We start from the raw sequence: 26345 nt of genomic DNA, 5'->3' as shown, positions 1-26345 counted from the left end.
CTGTATCCTGGTTGATATTTAAATCTATTAAATTAACGAACTGATTAATGTCATGTTTGCCAAACTCAAGACATGCCCTCAAATGTAATGACGTGATGGCATGTCATCTTGTCGACGTCATTTCATCAACATGTATGATTCGATTAGGGATTGGTCAGTAAAATAATATTAAGGCTAATACAAATTCGTTATGTTATCATGCACGGTGCATAGCTCTTTACAATGACCGTATTACACCGTAAACAAGGTTAAGAATTAAAACATGTCATGAACTTTGTGTAATATCGCCTAATTTCGTTCATTTCCGTCATCACTAGCAATCTCCGAATAAGTGCATAAAACAACGATGATTAAGTCGAAATGAAAACGATATAGCGGTACAAATATGCAGCTCATATCAGCAAATGACTTTTTGGTTTGAAAAGGTAAAACGCGTTTTCGTCGAGAGGTCCCGGATTCAATGCCCGCGGCTAGCTTTGTTTGTCATAAATTATGTTAAGCTATTGCAGATATTAGAAAATATTGAAAAATAGTGTTTTTATAAAAACATTTAATGATATTTAAAAAAAATGCGAACATTTATCTTTAATTGTTAATATCAATGTTTAGGTGAGTAATCCTTTTTTATCTGCTTACCGATTGTTTGTTACGATTTAAGTTGAATAGGAACGAACTATAATTTTCACAAATTTTAAAATACGTTTAATGCACTATATTCTATGGAAACCATGAATTTCTGAAAATATATGCTTAGGTGCGCAATAATAAATGAGCAATATAATATATTTCTCTTCTAAGGGGAGGTAGCAACACGTGTGTGCTTATAGTTTATATATTCTACTTGTTTCATGTCATTTACTATCATAAATTCATATAAATTCCTGTTTTTTATCAATATAAACCAAATAAGCCTTACTTGATTACTATTTATGATAAGAACAGTGAACTTTGTAAATTAATAGTTATGAAAAACGTGGGGAAAACAATATTGAGTGTTTGTTTTTTTTCTTTTTCCTAAACGTTCATGTTGAATGCATAATACTACGGCAACAATAAATCTACGAAGAAAGAACAGCGAATAAAAATGTCGAATTACAGTTCTAACACATATGTACATGGAGACTCATAATTTTATATTCGTTTTTGTTTAAATACTTTATACACCTTATATTCGGACAATTTCAATCGAGCGTTCATACATATAGCTCATATCATAAACACAAGTGTAAAATATGGTGTTTGACTACTTTGTATTGTTTATGCCGTGATTTCTATGTGTTATCTCCAGTACAAATCTACAAATTAATGTATATATATATATATATATATATATATATATATATATATATATATATATATATATCAACCAGGAAACACATGCGGACCTTAATAATATATCTAATGTACTCAATATAACAAATATATATGCTGCTACATAAATATATAAGTTTCGACACATGCGTAATCAGCAAAAGAACGTCATCAGATTGGGAGCCATTATTTATTATCTACATATATACATATAACACTCATTTTATACAAATCATACGTAAGGCACGTTTAATTTACTAAAAACATAAACATCCTGGGCGAGTCAACATGACGTCGTTAGTCAGCTGGTTAGTTTTTTAGTTTTAAACCTATTTATTTAAGCTGGTTAGTGGTCATATTATTGCTAGGATTCGTGTAAAACACCGTGTCCGTAACTGATTTTCTATTTTTTATTGTTTTATTATTACAAGAGATTGGCACACCACATTGTTTTAAATAATTTCAAGAGATACTCCGTTTTATTACACGGAATGAATTGCCGAAATATAGTCTTTTAAAGTATTTACCACAGTCCATGCGTGTATCATCCATGCTACACAAATTATATAGTCACACTTTCTCATTTTGCTAATTTGCTAATGTTGGCATACAGATATGTATACACAATACAGGTGACCTACTGAGCAAGTTTATTATTACCGATATATGTGTTGTCAACATTCAGTACATAAGATTTATAAGTTTTTACGAAATAAAATCAACATTAACTCTAACACATTTTAACGGTATTGATATCGATAATGTTTTTTACAGCACAAGAAATCAACACATTAATACATCATTACAAATGGCACATATTGCAACAACTGAGTGCAAAATGTCTTCATTTTGCAACTTGTGTGTTTTGTCACCTGTCGATGTCTAATCGACAGGAAATGTAGTTTCGTATTGTCCGCATGTCCTTATGTCTTTGCGCATATATTATTAAAAATAAATCATGTGAAAACTGAGAGCACTATCGATGACAATTGATGAAGCATGATGCACTTATGCATGGCAAACAAATCGATTTTATGTTCTCATCATAGGTTAAATTCTAGGTAATATTATGTACACGTGTGTAAAATCTAGTAATTTAAAATAAACTAGATTTTAACAGCACAGCGAATTAAAGTTGTAAACACTGTGTAAATACATTTTAACTTAAACGTTTAGTAACATCATTTGCGTACGCAAAACACGAATGACAAGTGTACTTTTTACCTAATGACCTCTGTATCAGATAATGTAATTTTTTACATGTACTTTCATTTGCACAAATTTCAAAGATGTTCTAGACCCCGTGAATAAGAACCAATTAATTCCTCTCCAGTCAGGAACTGTCTCACTTTCTTTAAAGTATTTGCCGTTAAGATTTACGGTGAAACAATCTTGATACCACCAACCTCCTCCCCACAGGCATGCACAACAACTTGAAGTCAGGTCTTTATCGGCATCGAAAGTTGAAAAAGACGCACCGGTGTGATATTTGTTATTTGAATCACCAGGGTAAAACGTATTTAAACCGTCTCCTGCGTCACCGGAGTATCCGGCCGCATACGGCGATTTTTCATCAAAGGGGACGGATGATTTGCGTTTTTTACGCCTGTCAGTCTGTCTTTGCACTCTAAAAACTTAATAATGTTATAACTAAGAATACTACAGAAAACGTGATGCACATGTACATGGCAACCAAAAAAGACTGACCTCATCATAGCTTAGTTCTAGGTAATATTCTGTAAACATGTGTAAAATGTAGTAAAATAAACTAGGTAGATTTTTAACATCACATTGAATTTAAGTTGTAAACACTGTGTACATCTTTTTATTTTAAAAGTAAAGTAACATCATTTGCCCAGACGAAACCCGAATGACAAGTGTATTTTGCTACTTAATGACCTCTGTATCAGGTTATGCATAACAGTTCTTTTTAGTGTATTTTCATGTGCACAAATTTCAAAGATGTTCTAGACCCCGTGAATAAGGACCAAATAATTCCTTCCCAGACAGGAACTGTCTCACTTTCTTGAAAGTATTTGCCGTTAAGATTTACGGTGAAACAAGCTTGATACCACCAACCTCCCCACATGCATGCACAACAATCTGAAGTCAGGTCATTATCGGCATCGAAAGTTGAAAAAGACGCACCGTTGTGATAGTGTTTAATTAAATCAGCAGGGTTAAACGTATTTTAACCGTCTCCTGCGTCACCGGAGTATCCGGTCGCATAGAGCTGATACTTCTTAGATTCAGATGAAACATTGAACTTAGAATACAGCGCAAATCGCTTTGTTCCATCGAACTTCTCCATATCAATCCGCAGCTCTCTCGGGTTTTCCTTAGTAAGCTGGTAGATATGCTCATTTCCCAACCAGAATTCGCCTCTCAAGTTGCCGAAGCCAGCTTGGTAATCTGCCCAACTGCGATTGAAATTTACAGACCCGTCCATTCTTCTCTGAATAACCATCCATCCCTTATTCTTAGAGTCCACATCACAATAAACCTTCATACCATGTGGATTTATTATATATTCACCACTCACCGCCACACCATCACAAGAATAAGGGTATTTGTTTTGACGCCGAATGATATCATCAGTAACGTTTTTCAAGATTTTATTCGATGTTTTAAGATTTACAATATCTATTGGTATGCGAGGTATTTCATGTAATGTATTTAAAGAACGGTTATTTAATGATTCATTTAAATGAATTAACCGGTCGTCGCAGTAAGCACGCGTGTCACTATGTATAGTGTGAAGTAGTTTCTGTGTCGCAGTCATGTCCGCTTTAGTCTCATTTTTGTGTTTGTCTATGTCCGAACGTAAATTCCTTTCCGCACCCTTTAATCTGGAATCAAAGGCGTCATGTTGTTTTCTTATTTCGTTAAATGCTTTTTGAAGCATTATGTTCTCGGATTGATTGTCTTTTTGAATATAGTGAACTAGTTTCTGTGTAGCGCTGAAGCCTGCTGTTGTCTCATTTTTAATGGTGTCTATTTATGAACGCAATTTCCTTTCCGAATTGTTAAATCTTAAATAAAAGTCGTCATATTGTTTTCTCATTTCGTTAAATTCCTTTCTAAGCCTTTTATTCGCTGATTTCTCTCCCTTAAACGCATTAATTACATTTTCAAATCGACTCAAAGTAATTCCACAATTACATGACCCTTGGTGTGCCTTCGAACCTTCTTCAATTTGGTGTCTATCAGCCTGCCCCGACGATTCCGTTAACATGTTAAAAAGCGTAGAAATGTCCCCTCTTATTAATTCTCTATCTTCTTTTAGATCATTTCGTAAATCGTGCAGATCATTTCGAATCTTGAATACATCGTCTTCAAGTCTATCTAATCTTCGAATCATTCTTGATGTCGATGTTTCGCTCAAAACATTTGAAGAAACAGAGTCAAGAAAAACTAAATAAAGCATGTACAGTAACATTTTTCGTTTAAGATGGAACATCGTTGTGTTACACCATACGCATAAGACGTAGTAGTGATACTGATTTAACTTTTGAGAAGCCCAAGAAACGCATGGCTTGAATATATCCGACGCTCATTTACCTACCAAACATTTGCAATAAAAACTGAGTCATTCAGCTCATACGTGTGTTGGTATCTATGTATTGCGCAATATGTTGCTAAACAACATAACGTTCAAGAAGCGGGGTTTCAGCAATTTGATATAACAGAATAGGAACTTTTGCTTCAATAACTGTGAAACACATGTTCGTCTAGATTACAGGTAGACGTTAGGCATGTTTAAACTAGTGTATCAATGGAAAGTCGACTTGACCATCGGCAATATGAAGTTTGAAGCTCAAATCTCTACCCAGTGTTAAATATACAGACTCTCTTAAACAAAGTTTTAACAAAATAACATTATACAACATTATACAAAACAACGGTCCGCGGTGCATTTTTCCGAGTGAAGTTTATGTTATACTACGGTTTTTAATTAATTATTACGCTATGTGTTTCGAATGGATACTAATATATCGACTTAAATGTATTTGGTTTGCATACTGTATTCAAAAGGCCTTCGAATTTTTTTCTTGCAGTACACGGTAAATCTTGAATATGTTTTCAATTTTCAAATATATTTTGAAAGAGCCGTTAGATTCCAAAGAACGTTTGAATCTATATGTTGGGGCATATATGAATTTTAATTGAAACAAGGTTTAATCAGGTATTGGACCATAAAGCATTTTGCCGTTGACCCAGTCTTGCTCTGAAAACGTTGTAGTTCTGATTTGTTAACGGAACTGTCATAGTCAAATCAATAATGTGCCTATTAAATACGCATAGTTTTCTGATTTGAGTCCCATTATTTCGGTGTGTGAGTACAAAAGGGTATGAATAATCACTACCGCTGACAACGAGACTACACCTTTAATATCTTTGCTGGTTTATTGGTCTGTTTTCTCAGAAAATATAAATAAATTTCCTGGGAAGGATGGCTCTGTGCCAATAAACGTTTAACATTAATATAAAGGGTATATAGAAAATACCTACAGCTTGTTCGGTTTATTTAGTTGATAATGTGCTCATGACTATAGAAAAGTGGTTTTGATTATACATGTATTTTGATATTAACAACGAGGCCATAGGTCTTGAAGCAATATTTGTATATTGTTAAAGTGTTACTTTTACGTAATAAACCAGTAGCCATACTTTATTGTTTACGTATACAAATGGTAAGCCTGACGTCCATGATATTGCTGTGTAAACGTTATGTTATATTAATGTGCGTATAAGAAGTTTTTGTTGTTTTTAAGTGTCAGCCCTTTCGATTAACGGCAAGGCTGTTCTGATGTATGAGTCATCGTTTCTTACTCTGGTCTTTTATCCTTAGTTCCTGGGGTTTGGTAGTCAAAGGGACTTGTTCATAGATTAGTTAATGGACAAAATTGAAAAATATTTTTTTCAGATTTGCAAATTTTCGTTGTATTTAAGTTATCTGCGATTAATCAATGAAAATGAACATATATCATGCTAAAAATATCAAGTAAAGTCGACTCGGATTAGCCTGAGCATTCCGGACATGCTAATTAGGGATGACACTTACCGCATGAACTGGATTTTTACTAAAAAGAGTCTTATAAGTATGCATCGTTTGACGATTTAAAAACCTGAAAATTATGCAGCGTTACAAATGCGAAACGATTGAATAATTATATAATAATAATCAACTTCCGTTGTTATCGTTACATTGTGTAACATTACGATGATTGCTTATTTAAAGTATAAAATAACCTCACCACACATAGAAGCACAGATTGACGAGTATTTTTAAGCCTTAGACCTTCACTCCATGTGTCAGTTGTTCGAGCCCATTTGAGGATATCTTTTTTTCTTTCTTTAATTTTATTCCTGTTTTATACAGGAGCTGTTTAGTTCCGATTTTTACATTTATGAGTTGAAAGCATTAAATGACAAATTTCAGACCAAGCCAAAATCTGTGATCAAGTCTCTTTAAACAATTGGCAACACTCGATTTAAATACCTGCTTGGTTAATCGTAAAAATCAGAACATGCCCTGAGTTGAACTCGAAACATGTATCGTGTTTTGTTTAGGCTGTAATAAACTGCGTATATTGACCAAATATTATTGTATAAATGGTTATTAAATGAGTCGTAAGGGCGTGAGAACACAGATGTTGATAAGGATATGGAAACTGATTTTTGTCTTATGTGCATATTTACCAATTATTTGTTCTATGTTTGCCTAATCTTCCAATACCATTAAGAAATTCCTTGACATCAACTGGCATCTTGCACGCATTTCAAGAGCAGCATGCATGTCAAGCATTTGCGTAGCTGCCAAATTTAAGCACTTTAGAGTGTCAGGGCTAATTAAATACAGAGTAAGAGTTGCCAACACTTTAAACTAAATTTATATACAGTTTACGCTACTTATGACTTAATAAGCTTGCATGATAGGCACCGCATTCCAGTTACTGTTGGACTTTCAAGTTCGGAAAAATAGATGGAAAATACAAGCTCAAAATAAATTCAACCATAACACTGCATAAATATGCGGGAAATACACCCGTTTACCTTGATACCTGTTGAGTCACCTATTTACAGAAATCGTTGAAAATATATGATTTTATGAGCAGTGAATATGGGCAACACGTGGTAATATACAGCTTGCAAACGCAACGATTTAATTAAATTTCTCAATTGTCTGTATCGATGTAAAACCTCTAAAAGTTTTATTGTAAAATGATAAAAATTCAAAAACAAATGTGAAATTATTTAATACGATTAACTATGGTTAATAATGATGATGACGTTGACCGACTGATGATGATGATGACCGACTGATGATGCAAATAATATTGTTACTACTACTACTTTAACCAATACTACTACTACTACTTCTACAACAACAACAACAACTACTACTACTACTACTTCTACTACTACTACTACTACTACTTCCACCACTACTACTACTTCTACTATTACTACTACAAGTACTACAACAACTACTACTACTACTACTACTACTACTACTACTACTACTACTACTACTACTACTACTACTACTACTATAACGACTACTACTACTACTACTTTTACTACTACTACTATTACTACTACTACCAGTACTACTACTACAACTTTTAATAATAATAATAATAATTATCGTGTAGTGGTGATAGTGGTGATGATAATGATGACGATGATGATGACGATGATGATGACGATGATGTCGATGAGGATGATGGTGATGATGATGATGATAAAATGATGAGGATGTTGATGACTATGATGATGAAGAAAAAAATAAAAACTGAAGAAGAAGCTGCTTGCTGCTGCTGATGATGATGATGTTAATGTTGAAGAATGATGATGATGATGATGGTGGTGATGTTGATGATGATGATGATGTTGATGATTATGATGATGATGATGATGATGATGATGATGATGATGATGATGATGATTATGATGATGATGATGATGATGACGATGATGATGATGATGATGATTATTATGATGATAATGATGATGATGATAACCATTATGATTATTATGATGATAATGATGATGATGATCATCATGATGATGATGATGATGATGATGATGATGATGATGATGATGATGATGATGATGACTTTGATGATGATGATGATGATGATGATGATGATGATGATGATGATGATGATGATGATGATGATGATGATGATGATGATGATGATGATGATGATGATGATAATGATGATGATGATGATGATAATGACAACGACGTAATAAATTTCGTAATATGAAATAGGAGTTTCCTACTTTCGGTGCGCGTAATGTGACGTCATTAAATGGGTCGAATCAAGTAGTCCGGCTAGTATGGTAATACGGAATCGGAAAACAGCGAGTAGCATAATACGGGATTTATTTCAACGATTGATACAACCTGTATTTTGTTAAAAGCATTAAACAGGTATATAATAAACTGTCTTAAGTGAGCGAGGACATTAAAGCTCAATAATTCGGAGGAAAAAAAACCTTTAACAATAGGTCGTCTTTCATCTTGAAAAGGTGTTAAGGTAGCGCGATAGATTTCGAGTTCTATGATACCGTGGAGAGCATTATGTTGTCTCTACTCTTGTTCTGGCTATTATAATTGTTTAGACTATTTCTTATGTTATATATTTATTATACTTGTTTAGAGTATTTCTTATGTTATATATTCATTAATAAATGAATTGTATGACATGTTTCAAAAATACGGAATTTGTAAAGAAGTTCAGTTAGTCACGGGATACATTTCGTTTATAATAAGGGTTTCTACTAACGGCGACGTTGTTTTTTTTACCACAGCTCAGACCAGAGAAGTATATGTTCACCTCATTTGAGGTGTAAGAATACATCTGTTAACTGCAACAGTATGGTAAATAAACTAAATGAAGGTTTTCTAGCATTTAATTAAATATAATAATAATAATGATTATATGGATGTATGCTTAAATCTACAGCTTCCTTGTAATAAACACGTCATCCGTAACACTTACATGCACTTTATGGAAATGCGATCGATAACATTTAAGAGTCAAACGTGGCTGTTGCAAAGCTCGTATCTTCCATGAAATGGTAATCTGGCTCTAAAACTGATAAATCAATCCTACCTTACATGAACAATCAAAGCAGAGGTAACGCTCTACTAAACCACTTTCGATTGGGAGGTAATACCACTTTATACTCACAAATAATGTAAACGTATTATATATCTTGCATTATTTATTTGGTGTTTTTTTACAAACACAACATATGACATTAAAGGACAGGCATATTTCCTAGATTTCGTATATAATTACAATGTGTATTTCAGCGCCACAAAACTATGTATTTGATAAGTAGCAATATTAAACACCTTTTCTCCTAATCTTAAAAGCATCTCATTGGATTTAAGTCAAAAAATTATAAATACGTGTTGCGATTTATACGCAAAGTTGTTAAAGCAAAAACTAAATTCAACGCTCACTTTTACAGCGCAGGCTGTCGTTTTGTTTTCGATGAGGGTTTGGAAACCTATAACTTATAACCCAGAGTCGTGCACATCTGTACTAAAAAACACGCAACGTTAACGTAAAGAGGTTTCAAGCTATATGTACTCGTAATCCTAAATACATTGGCGATTAAATTATCTAGTCTTTTTATGAACGTATTACGTTGTCACCTACAACTTAATTGATTATATCCGGTTTGGTATTTAGATCAAAGGAATGTGTTTTCGTCACACGCTTCACCGAAAATAGATGAACATTTCATAGGCCAAAGAGTGCGTTTAATGCGAAGTTATAAAACAAAGTCCGCGATATATACTTCTCATGTTTGCATTTATTTTATGATAAACAATAAATAATCCGAATATATGTGGATTGTCTTTATTTCTATGTTACAACTAACCATACATTCAATTAATTATTTAATATCCAAAATATCCTAAGCCTGGGGTAGGTATTGGCGTAAAGGCCGCAGTATGTGGCGCAAAACCCTGTGAGGACTCAGTGAGTTTTATAATAATAATATCCTACACGTGATAGTTACTATTTGGACTTGCACGGAGCGTTACCGCGTATGTATGCCTTTGCCAGTGACCAACTATTTAACCCTCTGGCAGACACACTATATAACCCTCTGGCAGACACCAACCTTTACCGGTAACCAGTTACACAATTTGCCAGTAACCATTACACCACACGCATGTAAACACAATTACATGCTGGCTCCTACTGAGGTGCCAGTAACCACCAAACTTTACCAACAGGATGTAGTGCCGGGACGATCTTATCTACCTGACCCCTGCAAGTCTGGGTAACCAACCAACCAACCAACCAAACCTCGCCCCGTGCACTTAGCCTTTAGCTATAATGTTTGCGTTAAGAGATGGGTTGTGAGCCCACTGCGGTGTTGTCCCGGAGGAGCCCCAAACAATGGCAGCGGAGAGCTCAAAACCCCCAGAATATACTTGTTTATTTATAAATTAATACTGATTAACCAAAATGAGTGGAACTGAGATATTCAACAACCTGTACTCACAGAATTCTACGCCACAAATAAATTGAGACAATTTATTCCCCAAAATTCTGATGGCACACCAGTACTAGCCACTCGACGATACAAATTGCAATGTTTACAAATGATTACGGCCTTTGTTGTGGATTATAAAAAATGCATACTCGCATCCCGCAGGGTGTCCAGATAGAACTCCAGTCCCACTGGTGACAAGTGCACCCCATCCGGGAGGAAAAACCCCGGGGTGTTTGCGTCAATGTCCACAGTGATACTAGTGCTGCGGCTTGCCCACTTATCACACACTCGGCCATACCTGTTAACCCGGCGACGTTTTGCCGTAATAATTTCTCTGGGGAGGGAAGAGCGCCAATTTATTCGGTCGATTATGTCCACCCAGATTATCGCTGTGTCTGCAAAAGCTGTCCTGAAATACTTAATTTCCCTTTTGATATTATTTCGTACCTTTGTACATGGGTCGGTGCACAGGTCATTTCCGCCCAGGTGCAATACCAATACCTTTGGTGGTGTGGAGAGTAACACATTGGCTTCTATTGACCTTCCTAATGTGGACCATGTCAGGCCGCCAATGCCCCACCATGCGATGCTTGTGGGCAACCGCAGGTTCTCCATCACTCGTTCTTTGGCCCTTGCTCCTGCCAGCTGAGGAATACTGTCCCCAAAAACCCATACCTCTGTCAATAGCAAATCACATTTTGAGTGTACAAAAACCAAAAGTCAATTGATTTTAATTAGTGTATAGGGTCTCACAGTGAAATTGCATACAAATATTACATGAGCATGTGTATCCGAATACAAGACTGTTTAGGTGTGTCCATTATGTTACTGTGTATTCCTAATGATGTAGCCCGATTTAGCGGATAGAGGTTATTACTGATATAGACCCATCAGCATATATACAATCGCAACATAAAATAAAGCATACGCATGCTACTTAACTATTGCCACTCGTAAGACGAGTTATAAGAGACTATGGTACTAAATTTACATAAGAAACATAATTCGCTTCTAGGAAAACGAAAGGGAGCTAACCCCTGAATTCAAATTACAGAAACTGTAACGTGAACTACAGAGTTAACTCTCTGCGCTTTATACCGGTTTTATTACAGCTCGCTATGGGCGCCTCCATCTGGGATGAATCACTAATGACGTCACAGCTGTTAGCTGCTGTGCCCTAAATAAAACTTAAAGGTTATGGTCGAATGTACTTTTTGTATGTGTCTGATGTCCATCTCCCAAGTTTTGCGATGACTTCGGGAGGAACTCCTTTCCTTGACAGATCCGTTGCGCGCCCAATTCTAAAGCTATGTGCGTTAAAGAAAGCGTTACCGAATTCAGTGCGGCCGAGGCATTTTGCTAGTACCGCGTTTACTTGCTGTCTGGTAACTGGCATACCCCCTTAATGACAAAATGCTGCAGGACCTACCGGTGACATTGCCAGATAGTCGCGCATTCTCTGGACAGGACATATTGATTCCTCTGATTTCGGAATTTTGAGTGTGACCTCCGCGTTGTGTTGAGGCGTTTTTGACTTGGCGATGCGGATTGATATGGATGATTGGTCTAACGACAATTCAACGTCGGACGTTCTGATTTGGTTATACATTTCCGGGCGTTTAGGTGATACCAACTCGCTTATTCGAAAAAGCCCAAAATAGTCGAGGGCAAATATCGCAGCAAATAGAGTTGCTTCGTACGAGTTATAGCATACGTTTGGCAATTGCTGTATTATTTTGAAGAGGATTTCGTACGTGATCGGGCGTCTTCTGTCCTTGTTTATACCCATTGATCGCAAATAGCCTTCTATAACCTTGCTCAGCCTAAATTCTTCGGAAAACGATTTGTGGCCTTGAAGTTGTTGCCAATAATTAATTCCTGCCAAGTAAGTTTTGACCGTGCGTGTCGCTAAGCCTTTCTCAAAACAGTATGCTATGAACCATAAGATAACCTGTTCAGGTACTGGTGGCATTTGGGATATATGGTAAAGCTTGCAAAATGCATTAAAGGCATTAACACCGGTTTCGTATGCTGCGCTTGTGTTCTGTGATATAGACTTTCGCATTAAGGAGATTGCTCTGTCTTCAAGATGTTCCAGAGGTACTCGGGTACTCTCTGTGGTTCCTCGTCTGCTTCCGGTGCCAAGTTTCTTAATTTTGCCATCTGAAATCGAGATAGTGCGTCGCATATTGTGTTTTTTGTACCTGGGGCGTGGGATGCTCGGAGTAAAATATTAAATTCCAAACATTTGAGTGTAAGGGGGCGCAACAGCGTCATAACTTTGTCCGATTTCGAAGACCATGAGTTAAGTACACTTACATCAGCGGCATTGTCGCAGTTGAACTGAATCTTTTTGTTTTGTAGCATATATCCCCAAATAGCGATTAAAACCAATATCGGGAACAGCTCTAAGACCGTTATGTCGCTGGTATGTCCGTCTGTGTGCCAGTCTACTGGCCACTTAGCTGCGCACCAGTGCGACTCAAAATAAATACCGAAACCGAGCCCCACCCCCGCCGCGCTATCGGTGAAAATATTGACGTTTCATTAGACAGCCAAAAATGATCGTGGAGCATTGATATCCCGTTGTAGTTTGCAAAAAACTGCAACCACATGCGCAGGTCCAGCTTAATATCACGCCTGATTCTAATACGATGGAAAGGTTTGGTTAAACCACATGTCGCATGTATGAGTCGACGGCAGAACGGTCTACCTGCTGGTATAGCCCGACAACAAAAGTTGAGTGAACCGATGAGCGACTGTATATCGCGTAACCTTGCTTTTTCTTTTGACAAAATCTGGCTGATCTTTTCCGTCAATTCTTGTATCTTTGTAATTGGTATGCGGACTTGCATTTGTGCGCTATCTAACTCTAAGCCTAAGAATGTTATCACCATCGTTGGACCTTCCGTTTTTTCAACTGCCACTGGGACTCCTAGTTGTTCGACCATAACCTTGGAAAAGACGGACATCATATAACCGCACAGTGAGCGAGACTTATCGCCGCCAAAGAAATCATCAAGATAGTGGATTAGAAGTCCCGAGTTCACTCGGGAAACGACACAGTGTTCTAAATAAGTACTGAAACGTTCGAAGGTAGCACAACTAATTGATGCACCTAAAGGTAATGTTTTATCAAAATAGTACGATCCGTTAAATTGGAACCCCAACAACTGAAAATCTTCAGGCTTGATTGGTATGATCTTGAAAGCGTTTTTGATGTCCATTTTAAATAAGAAACAATTTTTACCCAGACGTTGTATTAACTCAACAGCTTTATCAAAACGTGTGTACTGAACCGATTTCATCGCTGGGTCTATATAATCATTAACGGATTCCCCTTCTGGGTAAGACAGGTGATGTATCATGCGGTACTCCCCGGGGTCTTTTTTGGGAATTAGCCTATTGGCGATACTATGAATTCGCTGAACGGTGGTGACGAGAAAGGGCCCGCAACTCGCCCCTCTAACAGTTCTTTCGAAATTTTATCAGAAATTACCTCTGGGTGTTCGGAAGCCGATTTTCAATTTTTTGCGTCGCGTGTTTTTCGCGGCCCGTGATATTGAAGTGAAAATCCGTTTTTAAAACCATAGAAGAGAAACTGTGCCTCCGCATCATCATACCCTAAAAGAAATGTGTGTAAAGCGTCTGATTTAATCGGCGACGGAGCGATGTCTACAATGTTTTTGTTTTGACAGTTATTGCGTGTATCGACTAAGATTGCCGCGGGTTTGTCCGAATTGACGCTGCCCGAACCTGTGTGCGTTTGGATTATTTCTGCCAGGAAAGGAAGCATCAAACCTTGGTGTGTTTGCGCGCTGGGCGACTCCCGAGGTTTCTGCTACGCTCTGACAGCTTATTGCTGGATGGTTCCCCCGACAACGCGAGCAATTGTGGGAAAAACGGCAATTAACCAGGCGGCAACTTCCTTGGTTAAAATAATTACACGTGTACTGATCGCGTGAGGGGCGTACAAACGTTCCCCATGTGCGTGTGTTTCCGGGTTGTACAAGCATACAGCCCCTCAAAGGTCATTGTTAATTTCCGACCAGGGTGAGGGGGAGATTCCCTAAACTGCTCGTCATAGGTGCGCCAAGCCGACCAACCCTGGCGATATGCGGCCTCTCTTATGGTCCAAAAATACTTGAGCAATTCTTGTGTTTTGTTCTGTTTGTTCTGTTGTGATCGAAGATAGGTATACCGACATGAAGATGATGAATGCGTCTGACCATTTCGCGATTGTACCGATGGTGTCTTTGCATTCTTTTGGCTGCGCCACGAGGCGGCCATCCGCCGAAACCGAAAGTATTGCCCCCGACAGGTGACTCTGGAGTTCTACAGACCTCTTCAACAATAGTGCGAAATTAACATATTCGCCCCGCTCGATCTGTTGTTTCAACTGATCGGGGATGTGGGCCGCTATTTCATCCGAAACTGTCCGGATGTTTGGCATTGCCGCGTTCGCTGTTGTTGCGTTAAACGCGACGGGCATTGTTGACTGGGTCGATTGCTGCAATTGAAACGTGGGTACACTAACATGAAGGGGTTCGCTTGGAACGATACCGGTGCTTAAAGCATTAGGCACGATCTCGGCCTCTTTACGTAGGTGTTCAAAGTCGATTAAATTACCTTTATCCCCTTCGTTTAGTCGATTTCCATCGGGGCTTACCGACCTCGGCCTTTTCTATGACACTGCCTTACGTCGAGCACCTCTACCTCTCATTCTTGCTGAGATTTAATGCGATTTTCAAAAGCTAAAAAATGTTTGCCTGAATTGAATGTCGTTTAAACGGAAAAGGAAGTAGTATTCCAGGAAATGTCACGTGTTCATATTCGGAGAACCTCGGCGTTAGCAATGCTGTTAGCGTCCCTTGATACAAAGAAGTGAACCACCTTACCCGTTTTGTATTCAAAAATAAATGGAAATTATTCCTTATAGATATGAATATTTTTTTTGTTCATTTATTGTGTGGCGTTGAACGAAGCAAAACGATGGAAAAGCTTTTGGTATTTTGTGCGGTTGTTCTAATCGCATCAGGTAAGATTTATGTACCTTTATTGTATTTTTCATCGATATTCCTGAGATCACCGAACACGTGCATTTTGTTATGAATACAATATGAATATTTTGCTAACAAATGGAGATACCATTTTGATCGATGTTATCAGAATCAAAACTGAATACGAAGAACACCAAACAAAATTGCATTGAAGTGAAATCATACTCATACATACCGATAACATAGTCTGTCGATACTTATTTCGTTCATGAGAAGGATGTAGAACATAACAGGCCAATACATCAGTTAGATCAAAGCGCTGAAGGCACTGATGTTGTTCGGTGTTGTCGTCCTTGATTAGCTTGTGCGCATTGCACAGGCTAATCAGTGTGCACAGGCTAATCTTATTTGACGTGCATTCAGCCCCGTTTTCCCTGAAAGCAGCCAATATGTACAGATTTCAATGATAAACACTAGACTGGCCAATGTCCTCTTACAAGCTGGTATATACACTCACTGCTAGAGCAGCATCATTTGTCGTCTGCTGCAGACAGGCAGCGGTAATCGTCCCTAGCAGAGTGAGTTGCGATTCTTACCGTAGCTAAGGCTTCTAAGCACATACTGATTTGCAAAATATGCTCTGTAACTTTAGTCGGCCGCTAACGCGACCAACTAAAAACAAACTAATAATGTACGGTTGTCGCCTTCAGTTGTGATGTAACGTGTTAAAGCATATTATAGTGTGTATACATGTATGCAACTCAATTAAATGCGCAGGTTTGCCGTTTTATATAATAGTAAACAGCGGCTTGTTTTTTTAAAGTAAAAAATAAACCAGCAACTTTTATGTGGGGGAAACTAAAACTGGTAATTAATTCAGCTTCTCGTCTTTTATAATTTGTAAATATGTTTGCAATTAAATTAAATGAACATACTTGCCGTTGTTCATAATAGAAACTTACATGTTTAAACACATAGTAAGCATTATAAGATATGATAAGGTCTCATGTTTCTAAGAAAATACGGTGTTATAAATATAATCGTCCGTTAACACAATTTAAGCATATTTTCTCGAGCCTATGTTAAGCCCGATATAAGGCCAATAAACACAATCTTATCGGTTGCATCTCTGTGTAATACAAACAGATTGCTACACACAATATCGTATGTCTGGAGGTTTTTCTTTCATGTCGATCATAACTCATGCACGTGTACCTGTCAGAGTGATGAAAAATTTTGTTTTAACAAAGAAAACATCATGTTTTTACATGTGGTAGAGAAACTTGACTAAAGTAAACAAGAAATCATAGATGACATACATGTATATGTCTCACAAGATTCTAATCAGACAGTATTTCTGACAGCTGCTTTGGAGTTTACGCAGAGTGTGCATAATATAAGTGAAAGTAAAGAACATCATATTTTTGTATTGAGTTCGAAAAACGTAATGTGCATATACTTTTAATGATAAAGTAGAACTTATTTGTATTGTTTTTAAAGAGACGGTATTAACTGATTGACAGTGACTGTGTATAACTATAAAAGATACATTAATCAAACATCAAACGTTTACTACATGAACTCACGAAAAACTTAGTGTTATAATTATGCGAGGAATCTTTCTCAAAATGACTATTTACCTTCCTGTCTTTAAGTGAATTAAATCTCCTTTATTTTATTTTTTCATTTTGTTTAACTAAATTATGTAATGTAATGATTTGTACGAATAAATTTGTAGTGGTCATGTACTGACTTGCTTCAAGTTATGACTTGCTGCATCCCGTGTTTTTTTATAAACACTTATATTGAAAAATACTTAAATAAATATAATGTGAAACTAAATGGCCTCTTTGCATACTATGTATTTTATGATAAAAAGGTCCTTTATAAAGTGTATCAAAGTCATGCATGAGGGGGTAAAACTGGCTATAGACATGGGCCATATTACACGAAAATCATGAGTTAAGTAGAATAAAGATTTTGTCTCTCAAAATCATTACACAATCCAACGAGCTATGGATATTTTGGCCTAACTGCGTTAATCATTGTTACATACCGTATGTTAAAATAAACATTGTTTTATGATAAAATAAAATACATTTAAGATTTATCACAATCTAGAAAAATATTTATTTCGTGGCTTTAACAAGCATTTTGACACAAATGTTGAAAGGGCTCAACAGTTCATGCATAAGGGAAAATAACTGGCTCAGTGGTCAGATTGTCAATAGAGCACTTCAAAGTAAACCATAAGTTACATAGTTGAAACATTTTTGTCTCTAAAAACATTAAACAGTTTAACGAGCTATGGCTAGTGTGGCCAAATTGTAGGGCGAAATCAACATTGATGTGTTAATTGTTAAATGTTGAAACAATCAAAACTGAGCATTATCCATACAACATATTGCTTATTAAATGCGGTTGCCGTGCTAGAAGGTCGGCTTTGCAAAACTTTCACTTAAACATTTACATAACGATTGGATTTTATATTTTATATATTAGTGAAATTCGGTAAAAACATACAATGCACATGTATTTTATTTTTTTCGATAAAACATGCATCTTTTTAATGTTTAGTTGATAGATAAGCATATGACCATTGGTCAAGAACTAAAAAACGCTGCTTTAAATAATGTTTTCGAATAGTTGTGCTATTAGGCTTTACTGACTGGAATGTACTCCATCATATTGATACACGCACTTGATGAGCCGTATCTACACAAATCGTTAGCCAATCGACGCTTTTTCCGACTTGACATATCTTTATATTATCATCATATTTTCTAAAAGATCCCGGTTTGAGCAAGTCTCATTTAGTATAATCTCATACCTCATTCAAACTATTTATAGTTAATAATTAAAAAAGAGCTTCAACATTTACATCAGTGTTTGAATGATCAAAAGGGTATCGTATTTGAAAATTTGGTCTATTGATAGAATTGGTTTTCGGTGTTACTTGTAAGGCATTACAATTTAATTGTTTTGTATTGGAGATTATCTAGTTAAACGTTTAAACTTGCGAATAAATTAAATGAAATTTTAATGTGCTCAAATTTAACCCATTTGTGCCTAGCGTCTAGAAAAAAGGCCTTGGCAAACAGCGTAGATCCAGATGAGACGCCGCATGATGCGGCGTCTCATCAGGGTCTGCGCTGTTTGCTTAAAAGAAATTCTGTAAGAAATATTCAAATTATATAGAAATAAATATACAACACTTCCCTAATTTTGGAAATAAATTGATCCAATTTAGAAGGATGGGAGAGTCCACTCGGCATAAATGGGTTAAATTAAAAGAAAAGTCGAGTTTCTAATTTAGTTCCTGTACACTATACACCGTAAACATACTTTTTTTCTTTATGAAAATTGATTTATCAAAGTGCAACTAGTTGTTAAGAACATATATTTACTTAAAGTGTTTATAAATATGATTTAATATACTTAGCTTAAAATAAAAATAATTTAAGAAAAAATGGCGTTAAATTAAAACTGAATCTACATTTGATGGTAGATTTCTTAAAGATGATGCGATCTTTTAATATACTGACTATTGCGAGTAATAAAGGTATATTATAATTGTGTCAATAATCTATACAATCATACGTGTTTATTTTATTTATTGCATGCCTTGAGGTATGACTGAAGGCCGTGCAGTTTTCGAACACAGATTTGGCGTGGCGGAGGGGGAAGCATGCGGCGTGTTTACTGTGTGCGAGCCCGGACTATCTTGCCTACCCTCACCAGGGAAAGGTTCCGGCCTTTGTAGAATACCGGATATGGTAAGATCTGCAATATATTCAAACATTTAAACTTGTCCTAAAGAATATTCCGTTTATAATCAATAATATATACTATTTAATTTTGCGATCTTTCTTAATATTTATTTCCACATTTGCTTCTTTCACCAAGTTCATTTCTTTGGTTAGCTGGGCCTAGTTTTGTTCTGTTTCATCTTTAGGGCATTTGGATAATTAACTGTTAGTTCAGTTTAAAGAGCACAATGACCACTAAGTAAATATGTTCGGTATACAGTGCATTTTATTTGAGAAGGGAATTCAAATAATTAAAAAGTCTTAAAAGCGCCCGTTTTGAACTTCTAAAGCCACGGAGAGCTTCATGTCAATAATCCATTTTAGAAACACATATTCCCGATAAAAAAGATTAAAAAACTTAATGTATATTCGGTATACCAGCTGAACGATATTTGTTTTATTCATCAAACTGAAGAGTTTCAATAATAATCTTAACTGAAATGTATTAGGTCGCAAAGTCTGTTTTTGCTTTACCGGGAGGTAATACTAATATATCTCACATTAAAATAGGCATATTAATGCATATATCGATAGGTAAGGTCTGGTGTCTATTTTAATATTGTATATTTCTTTCAGATATTTTAAATCTTGATGGAAGAAGAAAACATCGCCACAATGATTTGATAACCTGAAACAAACGTTAACCTGTAAACGGATATGTGCTGCTTTTTTGTTTACAAAGTTTACATTGTGTCATATGACACGTTATTTGTGTTTATTAGAACTGTGTAAACTGAACATGTCAAACATGTCCATATGATTTTGTCACAATTTACAGTCAACAATTATTCAAGAAAGGACAATGTCATTTAGTGATAAGTTTTACCAATGTTTATCATCATAAAATTGCAATATCCAAAATTGTTTTTTAAATCGTTCTATACATGAATATAACTTTGAAAAAATATATTAGCATGATTAAAATCCAAAACACTAAGATACATTTTTAACATTGCTCGCAGATATTAACGCCTTAAAATAAACTGTTTACTATAGAAACATCATGTATATGAATCCTGCCCAACGTAGGAAAGGACTTTTAACAGTAGTTTCGTTAAATGATTGTTGCTATGTTCATCCTGTGTATGTAGGATGGTTTACATTAAATTGTTATATCTATGAATACTTAAGTCAATACATTTAACGTATGCCAGTTCAAATAACTGGATAGAACATACACTCAAATACACTTCTAACGGAATAATTAAAGGGACTTGGTCACAGTTTGATACAATGACCAAATTATTGGACATTTACTATAATCTATAATATCCATTATATGCATCGTTTGACGATTTAAAAATCTGAAAATTATAAAGCGTTACACACGCAAAACGATTGAATATTTTGGAGAGTTTTGTTGTTATCGTTATATCCCTTAACATTACGAGAATTGCTTATTTAATGTACAAAATACATTGGAATCAAGTGCTGCACAAATTGCCGAATATTTTCAGCGGTTCACTTTTACTCCAATGGTCAGTGGTTCGAGCCCAGATGTGGATTTCTTTATACATTTCTTATTCTTCTGTTATGCTGGTGCTATTTAGTTCCGATGTTTACCTTTATCTATTTGAACAATTAAATTAAAAGTTTCAAAACATGCTCAAATCTGTGAACAAGCCCTTTTAAATAAGAAGAATTTCAGAAACACAGCATAAGATATCAACTGAGATAAAATAAATTATCAATGCCGCATTGACTCCTCTGGACCACGTTCGGTTTCATCGTGCTTCACATGGAAGCATTCATACATTATTGATTGTATATTCTCAATTATTTCTTTCTAAGAACAATATGACCGGACACACATTATTGTTCTAAGATTTGATTAAAAACAGTGTGTGTGCTAGAAGACCATTGCAGACTTTTCGATTGTACACTCATCAAGCTCGTACCACACGTGCAGCAAATGTTTGTGTTATCTTCGCATCAGGGATCATACACAATTTACGTTTGCTCTGCCTTCAAAATCACCTAGTCCAAAAAGTGTAAAGAACTGTCTTAAGTTGAGTATAGTTGTCAAGACACGATCGTCAACCCTTTCTAGCCTATAGTAACTTTAATGGACATAGATGAACATTTAATAGGTATTCGGCAGAATCTATGGGTTCTCAATGACAGTCATGTGCCAATCTGGCATCAGAGCTATGAGTTTTCATCGTTGAAATGAGAGATCATAAATTGATGCTTGATTAGACCATGCAGGAATGAGATATGCTGTCCCATGACTTCGTCGGAAACAACATATTTTGTAGAGTACGTCATTTTGTTACTTTTATTTTAGATCGCTTTAGAACAGTAAACACGCCACCATTTGTATTTTAGTTCGGATTGGTCGATCAAACAAATACGCTATTAATTATTTCACAATTATATTAGTTAATGGTGAGAAAGTGTCATAACCATGGCCGTTATATGTTTTTATTATTGTTGATACATTTTAGGGTAATTGCGATAATACATTTATGTTTAAGTACTGTAAACCTGAATTGTTATATTAAATTCAGCGCCTATTATTAAAGAAACATGTAAGCGTACATAATATGGCGTACATAAATGAAATCACAAAACAATACATAACATGTACATGAAAATAAGAATACACTTCGATTTTATTTATTTATATTTATCTTCACTCGCAAGAGAAAAAGAGAGGGCTTCATAAATGTTAACTTTACGTGGTAGTTTAATCCCCTCTTAACAAGGGCATACACAAACGAACATATATTAAAAAAGAAAAACACATACTTTTTTATTTGGTAATGGAAATTTAAAAACGTCAATGAAACAGACATCGCCAGGATTTATAGTTATAGAAAGATATATCACATACTACTACTGAAGTATTGCATCATATAATATCTTGAGTTAAAAGTTTGACTTATTATTTCTTATTAATATTTGAACTAATGTGTGGGTATGTATGCAATCTATTATTTAATAAATCAAGAACAAAATGTGAACCTATTGTCATGTTTATGTAATAAAGGAACGCAAGGTTAGTGTCTCTATTGCACTTAAATATATCCGACAAGTTACAGACATGTGTACACGGCCATAAACGATATACGTTTACATTCATTTTATTTGAAAAGTGAAAATAATCAAATAGGCAGATTAAACTCTAAATAACGTAGTTCGATAAGATTAAACATACACCTCATGACATATTCGCGTACATTAATCATTTCAATTGAATGGTTCAATAAAAACATTTTGAGAACACGTTTAGATGTAAGATAACGTGTTTAATACAAATATTGCACATCGTAATTTCTGACACGGGAAGCGTTGTTTTAAATTATAAAACATATTTCGGATCATTGATACCGACAAACAAAAGTAAATGTGAGTCTTCACATCAACAATTTTTCTGTTTTAGCATAGGCGAATGTAGAACGGGCTTTGGATTTTAGATTTCTATTAGAATTATGCACATTTGTCAAGTTGTGTAAATTTGCGATATTTGAATTTATATGACTTGATTGACAATTTAAAGAATGTATATCACGGCCGCTTATCAAGGGCGCCACCTCTTTGTTGAGATGCATTAATTAATGAACCAATGCTACTTCCAAGGTGGCGCTCATGCCCGGATGTTTTGAAATTTAACGGATAATTTTACAGGATGCCTAGGTTGTATAGGTTTATTTTTTAGGTTTTATTTCAGAATACATCACCATTGAAACCCATGAGTACACATACATATAACACACAATGTAGTTAACAGTGGTCAATGACACACAGGCATATGCATATATAATGTTTAGCAATATCAATTTAGAATTAACAATTAAAGGAATGTGCAACTCTAAAGACATGCTTCTTGAAATTAAACAGCTATTTTTAACAGGTATATATATATTTATAAAAGTGTTTACCGTTACAAACTTATTTAAGGAAGGTATATAATATGCATATTGTAGACAGTAGTATGTGGAGAGAAACTAAATGACAGAAATCAATGCGGTGGTATGATAAATAGATAATAACAGGTTACTTTTTGTAATATATCAGGCAAGGCTAAGAATAAAGTAACAGCGAGGCTTGCCGATATAAGGCAGTATCCTATTTTTCTGTTTATCATACCTCTACGTCCCCGATTTTAAAGAAATAATGAAAAAAATAGCTTACAAGCTGCAGTTTTAGCGGGAAAGAATATGACTTTTGCCGTTTGTCGTGTAAATAATGACGTCATGAGCACGCGCGCTTAATATTTGTAGAAAATGTTTTTAGCTGTTTGTGTTGCATTTTGTGTTTAAAATAATTATTTTATGTCTTGGTATCAAATTGTTTGTTTGGTTGAATCTGATTCGATTTTACTAAAAATGATTACTTTTTAGTTGATTCCGAGTAATATGACCTACCTCCTATCCTTGACTGATATAATAACTTCCTGTTGACCATGATATACTTTTTATATCAGGCAACGTTATATCAGGCAGATATCAATGCGGTAGTATGATAAATAAACATTTAATACTGTTAATATTGCCGCCACATAGGCCTGTGTTTTCTATAAATGAAACTTTACGAGAAACGAAGTCCCACATATGATTTCAGTCATTCAATTAACAAAATACAGATGGGTGCACTTATTTAAACGTAAGATAACTTAAATACAAAAATGACAGAATGCCCATATTTATCGTGCAAATTCACGTTTGTTAAGTTCACAAAAACACACAGCAAACAACATTTCTGTGATGGAAAATTACGTGTGTGTAAGCGTTGTTAAAATTAATTTCAAAAGCGAGACAAAACACAAACATACATCTCGTCGATTGGGCTTGCCTTGTTTACCGACTCTAAATGACGTAAATAACTTAAGCTAATAAACACATCAAAGACATTTTATGAACGTAAAACATTATTGTCCCTTTACTCACTCAAATACATCCGGTTGTTATTTACATCGAAGTAATATGTTTTCTAATAAAAATTGTACACGTGTCACTGAACATCCGCCTTGATACAATTCATTTAGGCAACTCCTTATCTTGTGTTTAAAGTGAGGTTTAAAAAAGTGCGCAGTATATATTTCACATTCATTTTCTAAACTTGTAAAGGTGAACAAAGCATTGCAATGGACAAGCGTGTTGCATTATTTGCGATTGTTCTCATATTATGGTTCCCGTCGTACTAATACTTTAGTACTTCAGGCAACCGTGGAAAGTGGCGGCGCACAATGTATGTATTAATTATCAAAAAAAAAAAAAGTTTGGAGTAAGTGAAAATCCTTCAAGCTTTTGTTAAGGTTTAGTTATAGGTATCGATCCGTCTATTGTATTTTTTCGAATCACTTATGATTTATTTAAAAAATGATTTTATATCATGTTTACCCAATTCGGAAACAGCGTCTTTCGGATAATTAATGTGTACACAATTGCACAAGAGAATATCTGTTCAATATACGTAGTATGTATATGATGTATTTTTTTTAAGTCAACAATAGCATATGCAAATTGCATATATATATATATATATATATATATATATATATATATATATATATATATATATATATATATATATATATATATATATATATATATATATATATATATGGGCCTTGTTCTGAGAAAACTGGGCTTAATGCATGTGCGTAAAGTGTGATCCCAGATAAGCCTGTGCAGGCTAATTAGGGACGACACTTTCCGCGTTTATGGTATGTCCATCCTTACCGAAAATCAAGTTTAGACGGAATGTGTCGTCCCTGATTAGCCTGTGCGGACGGCACAGGCCAATCTGGGATTACACTTACGCACATGCATTAAGCCCAGTTTTCTCAGAACGCGACTCATATATATATATATATGGATCTTATCACAAAAACAGCAACATTGATCTTAACTTAAATTAAAATCATAACACTATTTGATCAGAAATATGATTTAAAATGATTTGATCATGTTAAATGAATGACCAGAGAAAACAAATCAATTTCTTCAAAACTACTTTTTACATTACATTACAATAACGTGTTGAAAGTATGATATGTGCTTTATCTAGTGACTTTACAAATAGAAATATGATTTTTTTAAAGCACTTCTGATTCAACATTGTGGTTGAACAAATGTACATGAATAGAAAATCTTTTGTATTATGTCAAATATATAACACAATTTACAACTGCTAACAACTTAAAACAAATAGTCAAATTGTCTTATTTTGTCAGCATATGTCCAAGAAAGTGGACGAGCTGGAAGAACGGGCACAGATGCACAGTCTATCCTGTACTTCAACCAATGAGACTTGGTGTCAACAGCAATGAGGAAAGACATGATAGAATATTGTTTAAACAATTCAATATGCAAACGTGAAATAATAAATTCTTTCTTCGGATTCCGCACAACGGTTAAACCATTTGCCTGTTGCAGCGTTTATAATTCTGATCTGGAACTGGAATGGCAGTTTGGAAATCTAAGAGTTGTCTGAACAATGTACTGCAGTTATCTACTGACTGGATACGATTAAGTGTGCCCAATAGAATATTTTCTTAAAAAAACTGAAAAATTCTTAATAATGATTATTTGTTTAAGATGCTGTTATTTTATATTGTGAATTTAATATTTTATATGTTCATCCTAAAATATTGACCTTGACTTATCGGTCCTGGGGGCCGTGTCATCAAACATCATGTGACAGATTTAGAATACGATGCATATTTCAAATAAACATTATTACT

General features: G+C 35.2%; 1 protein-coding gene and 1 long non-coding RNA gene across 2 annotated transcripts in view; one reads left to right on the top strand and one right to left on the bottom strand.

Annotated features, from left to right (window-relative positions):
- The window catches only part of LOC127839273 (plancitoxin-1-like), a 284745-nt gene that overhangs the window by 131109 nt on the left and 127291 nt on the right, over positions 1–26345 (bottom strand). The gene's annotated exons all lie outside the window — the stretch shown is intronic.
- Positions 24655–26345, top strand: part of LOC127839277 (uncharacterized) — a 193269-nt gene continuing 191578 nt past the window's right edge. The window contains exon 1 of the long non-coding RNA XR_008030264.1: positions 24655–24673. This is a non-coding gene — a long non-coding RNA (uncharacterized LOC127839277). The remainder of the gene's footprint in view (positions 24674–26345) is intronic.

This window comes from Dreissena polymorpha, chromosome 7 (genome assembly GCF_020536995.1).
Source record: "Dreissena polymorpha isolate Duluth1 chromosome 7, UMN_Dpol_1.0, whole genome shotgun sequence".
Lineage (NCBI taxonomy): Eukaryota > Metazoa > Mollusca > Bivalvia > Myida > Dreissenidae > Dreissena > Dreissena polymorpha.
The sequence above is the reverse complement of the archived record's forward strand: the minus strand, read 5'-3'. Positions and strand labels throughout refer to the sequence as shown.